Below are 7,898 nucleotides of genomic sequence, written 5' to 3'. Positions count from 1 at the left end.
CAAAAACATTGCGAAAAGACAGAAATTTTGGTGGAGTTTTCTCTCCTCCCAGTCTTCAACTTTCCCCCATCCTCCTCACAATTGCAGACTGAGCAGCTGCCCTTCAACATCCGCCCCTCTGATTAGGTACTTTCTTTCTCCTAAATGCCACATGCTCCAAGTAATCACCACCCCAAAAGTTTTTAATTAAAGGAAAAAAAAAAAAAGATTCTTGCAGTTTGTGGTTCTGAGATGTGTCCAAAAGAAAGCATTTAATTACCTGATTAAAGAAATTCATACTAGGTGAGAATATGAAATTTAACTTTTATAAGGGTTTTTGTCTTAAAGGAGGAGCTCATTAACCATAAAGTAAGTCCTTAATGGATATTCAAAATGCATGGAGAGGAAAGGGCCTTCTCTAAGCCTTTCCTACTCCGGTTGACTGCTGCCCTTTTTGGCTTGGCCCATTGAAAGCTTACCATTTATATTTTGAACTGGGGTGGACGCTGGCAACTCATCTGGCTGCTTCTTTAAAAATAAAAATCGTTGTGTACAACCAGTTACTTTGTAGAATAACCTTCAATTTGGATCTGTTTGACATTTCCTCATAATTATTTTCAGGTTATGTATTTTTTTTTTTAAGAAATGCCACAAAAGTGATACTGTGTTCTTCTCAAAGAAACACAACAGGAAGCATGATGTCTATTTGTCCTATTACTGATGATGTTAACTACTTTTATCCCTTGATTAAAATGGAGTCTGCCAGGTGACTCCACTGTAAAGTTACTAAGTATTTTGTACTTATTAATTAATAGGTAAATTTGTGAAGAGATGCTTTGACATTACATAGATACCTTGTTTCTATTTACATTTTTACCCACCAGTTTAAGTATCTGTTGATGATACTTGCCTGAATTAATTAATATTATGATGGTACTGAAATGGTGGTTTTTCTAATGCCTATATTACTTCTACATTTATTAGTTGTCATCCTACCATAAGATACAGCTTTCCCTTCTCTTCCATTCATTCCTTCATCTGTATTAATATGGAAACATGGATTCTTATTTTATTCAGTGGGTCACAGCCTGTTATTATCACTATTTATTTTGATACTCAAATTGCCAGATATAGCTAGTAGGAGTTCACACAAGTAGGTTCTTATATGCTTCTGTCATAACTTCCAACATTCTTTGAGCACTTTCTTACTTTCTGATGCATGAAGATGTGGCAGACTCAAGAAGTCCTGGTTTCTTTTAGTGAATAACGGTATTTAGAAAGCAAAATCTAGGTGTGTCCATTGTTCCTGACACGTCATTGATTCTAGGTCCTCTCACGGGGCAAAGCTATCAATTATATTTGTGTATATACACACACGGCATCTATATTTATTTCCACTTCTCCATCTATATATATATCAATAGGTAGGTAAGTAGCTAGCTAGCTAGCTAGCTAGCTAGTTATAAATCCATGAGTTCACAACAATACTTCCAGTTCTAACCCAATACCACAAGGCTTATTATGGCCTCCCCTCTTTTCATATTTGTAACTCACTTCTTTAACAGTCAGAAACTGGCCCCCACCATTCCTCAAAACATTTGCTTATTTGCTCAATCTCCCTGCATTTAGCTAATATCAGGTCCTTTCTTTGGCCACGGCCACACTGATCCTGACCACACAAATTGCTTTATTGGCTTTGGCCCTACTAGACAACCCCAAGTAAATTCTTGGCCCTGGCCCCATAGGACATACTGGACAACTGGTCAGTTCTTCACACTCAAGCTACATTGCTAAAATTTTTGTGTTGACAGTCATTAGTCCATTAGGGAAGTTTAAAGAAAATATAGGGACTTCCTTCGTGGTCCAGTGGCTAAGACTCCATGCTCCCAGTGCAGGGGACCCAGGTTCGATCCCTGGTCAGGGAAGTAGATCCCACATGCTGCAACTAGGAGTTCGCATGCCGCAACTAAAAGATCCTGCATGCATGCAGCAATGAAGATCCCGCATGCTGCAACTAAAGACCCAATGCAGCCAAATAAATAAATAAATAAATAAATATTAAAAAATAAAGAAAATATAAAGATCTTTTAGATTTACCCACAGTTCTACCCTTTGTGGTATTCTTTATTCCTTCCTGGAAAATTATCTGGTTTCAGGAGAATACCCTTTATCATTTTTGTAGTTCAGATGTGCTGGAGAAGAATTATCTCTGCCCTTATCTGCCTGGGAAAAACAAGGATATCTCACTTGATATAGAATATAGAATTTGAGGTTGACAGTTTTTTTTTCTTTCAGTACTTTATAGGTGTTGTACCATTGTCTTCTCCCTCCATTATTTCTGATAAGAAGTCAGTCATCATTCCTGTTGTTCCACAGTCCATGTATCTTTTTTATCTTTTAAGACAATTTTTATATTTAATATTTATCAGTTTGAGCATGATGTACTGAAGTGTAATTTTCTTTCTATTTATCCTCCTTGGAGTTTGCTGAGCTTTTAGGAATTGAGTTTATATCTTTCATCAATTTTGAAGACTTCCAGATCATTACCTATTCAAATATTTCTTCTTCCCTAGTCTTTCTCCCTCTTCTCCTACTCCAATTGTATGTGTTCTTGACCTTTTGGTATTGTCCCAGAAGTCTCAGACACTCTGTCTTTTTCTATTATTTTTCTCTGATATTTAGTTTGGATAAGCGTATTGACCTATATTTCAATTCATGGATACTTTCTTCTGCTGTACCGGATTGTTATTTGGGCTGTTGAATGAATTTTTTATTTTTGATATGTATTCCTCATTTCTAATATTTTCGTGTGGTTCTTTTCTATACTTCTCATTTTTCTGCTGAAATATTTAATATATTTATAATGGTTAATTTAAAGTTTTATCTGCTACTTCCAATATCTGGACCCTCTGTAGGTCTCTCATTGACTTTTTTTTTTTTATAGGTCATATTTTCATGCCTCTTCTCATGTTTTATAATTTTTATTTTATACAGGACAGCATGTATAAAAGAACAATAAAGACTGAAGTAAATAAAATTTATCTTCAGAAAAAGCAATACCTCCTTATATGCCAGACTGCTAGAGTTTGTGAACAGACTAAATCTGATCTGCACTTGAGCTGGGTCTGGGATTTTTTAGTTATATTCACCTTGCCAAATATTTTGAAAGTAAAATTATGTTTTTTTTCCTTCAGCGGAACTTGGAATCTGTGTACCTGTGATAACCTGGAGACCTCTCTAGGTACTATCTTTCCAAATTGTGGATATCTCTCTCCTTTCTTGCCTGGATGTCAGAGTTTTGGGTCACTGGATAGTTTTCTTTGCTTTCTAATTCTCATGCTGGCTCTCTGTATCTCAGAAGAACTATCTATTCTGTAAGACTGTACCTAGGCTTTATTGGGTCACTTAGTACTTGTACTTGGTAAAGTTCTAGTGGAACTTAAAGGCATTTCTGCCACCTCTTCTACCTATGCCCTGCTGAACTCCTGCCTTGCCCTTAGAAAATACCCCTTGCACTCAGGGGTTAAACCTCTCTCAGTTTTTCTGCCCTGCCCCAGCTTTCAGCACACTGCTCTGGTATGGTAGGGTGGTACAGAGAATGTCCATGGAAAAGAGTTAGTGGGTATATGCAGAATCACTCTGCTCTGACTTGTCATGTCACTCCATATGCCACCATGAGATGTTCATTAAGAGTTAGACTGGGGGACTTCCTTACAGTCCAGTGGTTAGGACTCCACACTTCCACTGCAGCGGGCACAGGTTCAATCCCTGGTCGGTGAACTAAGATCCCACATGCTGCACGGCGTGGCCAAAAAAAAAAAAAAAAAGAGTTAGGCTGACTTCTCATTACCCTTTCATGTTGGGTTCACTTTCTTTTCTAATATGTCTCCAGCAGTTAAAGCAGCTGTGAGACTCTTTTCTCTTAGGAAGGACTCAGCTCTTTCTGGATTTAATTCATTTAGAATTCTTCGAATCCTCAGATCTCTGACGGGTTTTTCAAAAAACCCTTATAGAGGACTTCCCTTGTGGTCCAGTGGTAAAGAATCCGCCTTCCAATGCAGGGGAAGTGGGTTCAATCCCTGGTCAGGGAACTAAGATCCCACATGCCATGGGGCATCTAAGCCCACGTGCCACAACTACTGATCCCACGCACCTCAGCTAGAGAGAAGCCCACGTGCCGCAAACTACAGAGCCCATGCGCCCTGGAGCCCACGCACCACAACTAGAGAGAGAAAACTCACTCGCCACAACTAGAGAGAAGCCCACGCGCCACAACAAAGAGCCCATGTGCCGCAACGAAACATCCAGCATGCCACAATGAAGACCCTGCCTGCCGCAACTAAGACCCAATGCAGCCAAAAATTTAAAAAATAAAATAAACTAAATAAATAAATATTTTTAAAAAACACTTATGATTTTATAGTTTATCCAGATTATCCTCATTGTTAGGATGAAAACAATTGTCTCCTGTACCAGCCCTATTTTTGATACTTTTCTATTCCTTAGTTTCTGCAACTCTAATCTTATTGACTTCTCTGGCTTTTTATTCTCTTTCTTTGTCTAAATCCTCCTCATATGGAGAAAAGGCACAATTTGTGGGATCTATTCAAAATACAAACTTATTTGTATATTTCACTGTCCATTTATACTTTTTCATTAGAAGATGTCTTTCCCAAGTCCCTGGATAAAACACTGCAACAGTCACTCTTGGGAAATAAATAAACCAAAGAATGAGTTAAGTCATAGAGTCTCAGTTTGAAAGTTAGAAATTCCTAGTTAAATATGTTAATTGCCATTTTAATCTTCACTCAAAGTTATAATAGCCCCTTTCTGCTCCCCATACCCCAAATAAGGCACAGTTGAAAGCAGACTGACTACCTTCAAGAAAGGAGGTGAGGTTCATTTTTTTCTCTTTTTCTTTATTACCTCATCCTAGTTGCTATTTTTAAACTTGCCATGTTTGTACTGGGGATAGGATAAAAGAAGGAGGGCAGAGGAATGAGAAGTTTCTGCCTTGACTGGTATTGTCTTAAGGAGGTTCAGTTGTCTCTGAGCTTGGCAAGAATATGAAGCTGACCCTTCCTCTCATGAGCAAATGAGTGGGTATTTTGGAGGCTCCCTTACTAAAGCCTCCAACTAGACTGCTCTCTGACATAAGGTCTCTTGGCCAAAATAACTTTTTAAATGACATCATATGACATCTTATCATGAGATCCACATCCCTTATTCAGAATCATCCACCTTGGACACATTATCAGAAGGAAATTCAATTATCTCTCACTATACTGCTGTCAGAGGTCAGTTCAGCTGGCCGCTTCCTCACATTATGATTCCTAAGGCATATGCTAGATGTCAGGTGGTTGCCCACCCCCCAAATACAATGTTTACATACCAAGCTCTCTAAGTGATCTCCTTTGAGGCTCTTCCCAAGAGAGTGGAGTGAGAAATAATAGAAATCCCAGAATAGATTTTTCCCAAAGAAGCCCTCATCATAAATTCTTCTATCCATCTCTACAGATCCTTTCATATTTTCCTTGCTGGCATGAAAGCTAGCAAAACATTCTCAGACATCTACTTTTAAATTTCTGTCTGGTGATCTGATCCTTCACTTTGCAATTTTTGTATTTATTTTTTCTTGTCTCAGTGAAAGCTTCCAGTTTAATATCCTGTTTCATCTTCCTTTCCCCACCCACTAAACATTGGTATTCCACAAATTTCTGTCCCTGAGTCAATTATTGCTTCACTCAATAAACTTGCCTTCTCTGAGCAGTTTTTCCAATCTCATGACAGCAATTATGTACATGCAAATTACTTCCAAATCCTTACGTCCAGATCCATTCCCTCACCTGAAGCTCTGACTCCTAATTCCCACTTCTTATTGAATAATAACACTATGGAAGTTCCATGGGAACTTTAAATTTAATAAATCCCAAAACAAACTTACTCTTTTCTTCATTCAATTTCTCACTTGCATAATATATGCCTTTAGTTCTGTTCTTCCATCTTTTTGGAATGCTCTTACCTTCTCTCACACATTTCATTGCTTTCTATACGTTGACAAAACTACTAACCTTCTAGCTTAGATGTCAACTTCTCATTTCCCACACCCAGAAAAATGGATTGCTTCTCTTCTGGATTCCTCAGGTTTTTCTCTCCTCTATCAATGCCATTGCCTTTTATACAAATTCACACATGTGCCTGTCTGCTTCATACCAGGGGAGTTCCTCAAAGGCAAGGGCCATGTAACACTCATCTCTGTATCCTGCCATGCCCAGGGCAGTCCTGGTACCTAGTTCGCTCTTACGAACGTTTGTTTTATGTTAATTTTGGTTTACAGACATCATATCATTTGATGCTTATCACATATCATCACAACAAAATTATTACTAGCCCCAAATTCCAGACAAGAAAATGATGATTCAAATATGTTAAGTCACTAGAACAAGGTCTGACAGATAGGAGAGAAACACTTTTAAACTCTATATTTCATCCACAGCCAAGGACTCTTCTTTTCTAGGGTGTTTGCTTTCATTCCAACCTTATAGTGTTTGGACTTTCAACCATCACTAAAGATAATTCAATCCTTAAGCTCCTGCTACACTTATTTACATAAGAGATTTATGTGGACTCTGTCCCTATTCTTCTGCCTCCTCCCAATTCCTTTCAAAGAACAGGCCTAAAATACAGCAATCAATTCATTTGACTAATTGATATATCCTAGGCTTTCTACTTTGTTTCCTCATGATGTCTATATACGCTATGTCTAATACAAGTTCAATGCCACCTCTATGCTTCTCTGTCTCTTTTGTTTACACAAGCAAGTCATCTCCAGCTTGGCTTGCAGCTAAAAGAGCATCACAGAGCCATGTATCTCCCCAAGAGCTAGGCGTCATGGGAAGAGATGCTCCGGGCTGTTTTCCCCCAGTCTTGGCCTGTGACTCACAGGTGGGTATTGTAAAAAGAGACTGAACTTTATCTTATTAAACTTGTTTGATTCTGATAATGATTTTCCTCAGCTTTGCCAGTTAATATATTTGGCATATGTCTTAGCAGAACCTGAGATAAAGCTTGCATGCAGGTAATCCAATCTCATGGCAACAATTAGGTACATGCAGGTTACTTCCAAATCCTTATGTCCAGCTGCATTCCCTCACCCGAGTCTCCAGGAACAGGAGTTCCCAGAGAGGACAAAATTGAAGAGGGTGAAAAGACAGTGTGAGAGGGTGTTATTGAGCTGTGGACATTTGGACATTGATTTCACCAGGATCGTCTGAGCAGCTGGTATAGAATACCCTTCAGAAATGTCCACCTCAGGGACGGAAGTGAGTAGCATTTGCCACAAGCTCACGTTTCCCATTGGGCAAAGATTGTTCCATGGAATATTAACTCCCACTGACTTCTAAGTTGTGTGTATGGATGACAATTACTTTCTGTGCCAACCATCTCTATTGTAGTGTTGCACCATCCTAAGGCAGAAAGCAAGCAAGGGGATATTAGGTTACATTGGTGTGAAGCTAGCTGACCTGGCAATGGCTGGGCTAAAGAGTGGGCCCAGCAAATGTGAGATGATGCACGTGAAGAGTCCAGTATAACAGGTGTGTCTAGTCTCAGTGACAGGACTGCACCAGAGTTTCCTTTAGGAGCAAGCAGAGAGCAGGGAGGGCAGTCAGGATGTATGCAAGGGAATGTGAGATCTTCTCAGGAGCCAGGACCATCAGGGCCCGTGCCACTGACAAGAAGAGGCAGAGGGCTCAAAGGGAGTCCTTGCCACAGAACTGCTAGCAAAGCAGAGAGATAGCCGGAAAGCTGTGTACTGGATCCAGCAGGTCACGTAACTCCAGGATTTTCCAAGTTCTTCTTCGTCTTCTGCCACTGGCCTGTGTGCAGCCTGGCCTGTCAGGGCTAGACAGACATCCACA

This window comes from Balaenoptera acutorostrata, chromosome 1 (genome assembly GCF_949987535.1).
Source record: "Balaenoptera acutorostrata chromosome 1, mBalAcu1.1, whole genome shotgun sequence".
Taxonomy (NCBI): domain Eukaryota; kingdom Metazoa; phylum Chordata; class Mammalia; order Artiodactyla; family Balaenopteridae; genus Balaenoptera; species Balaenoptera acutorostrata.
The sequence above is the reverse complement of the archived record's forward strand: the minus strand, read 5'-3'. Positions refer to the sequence as shown.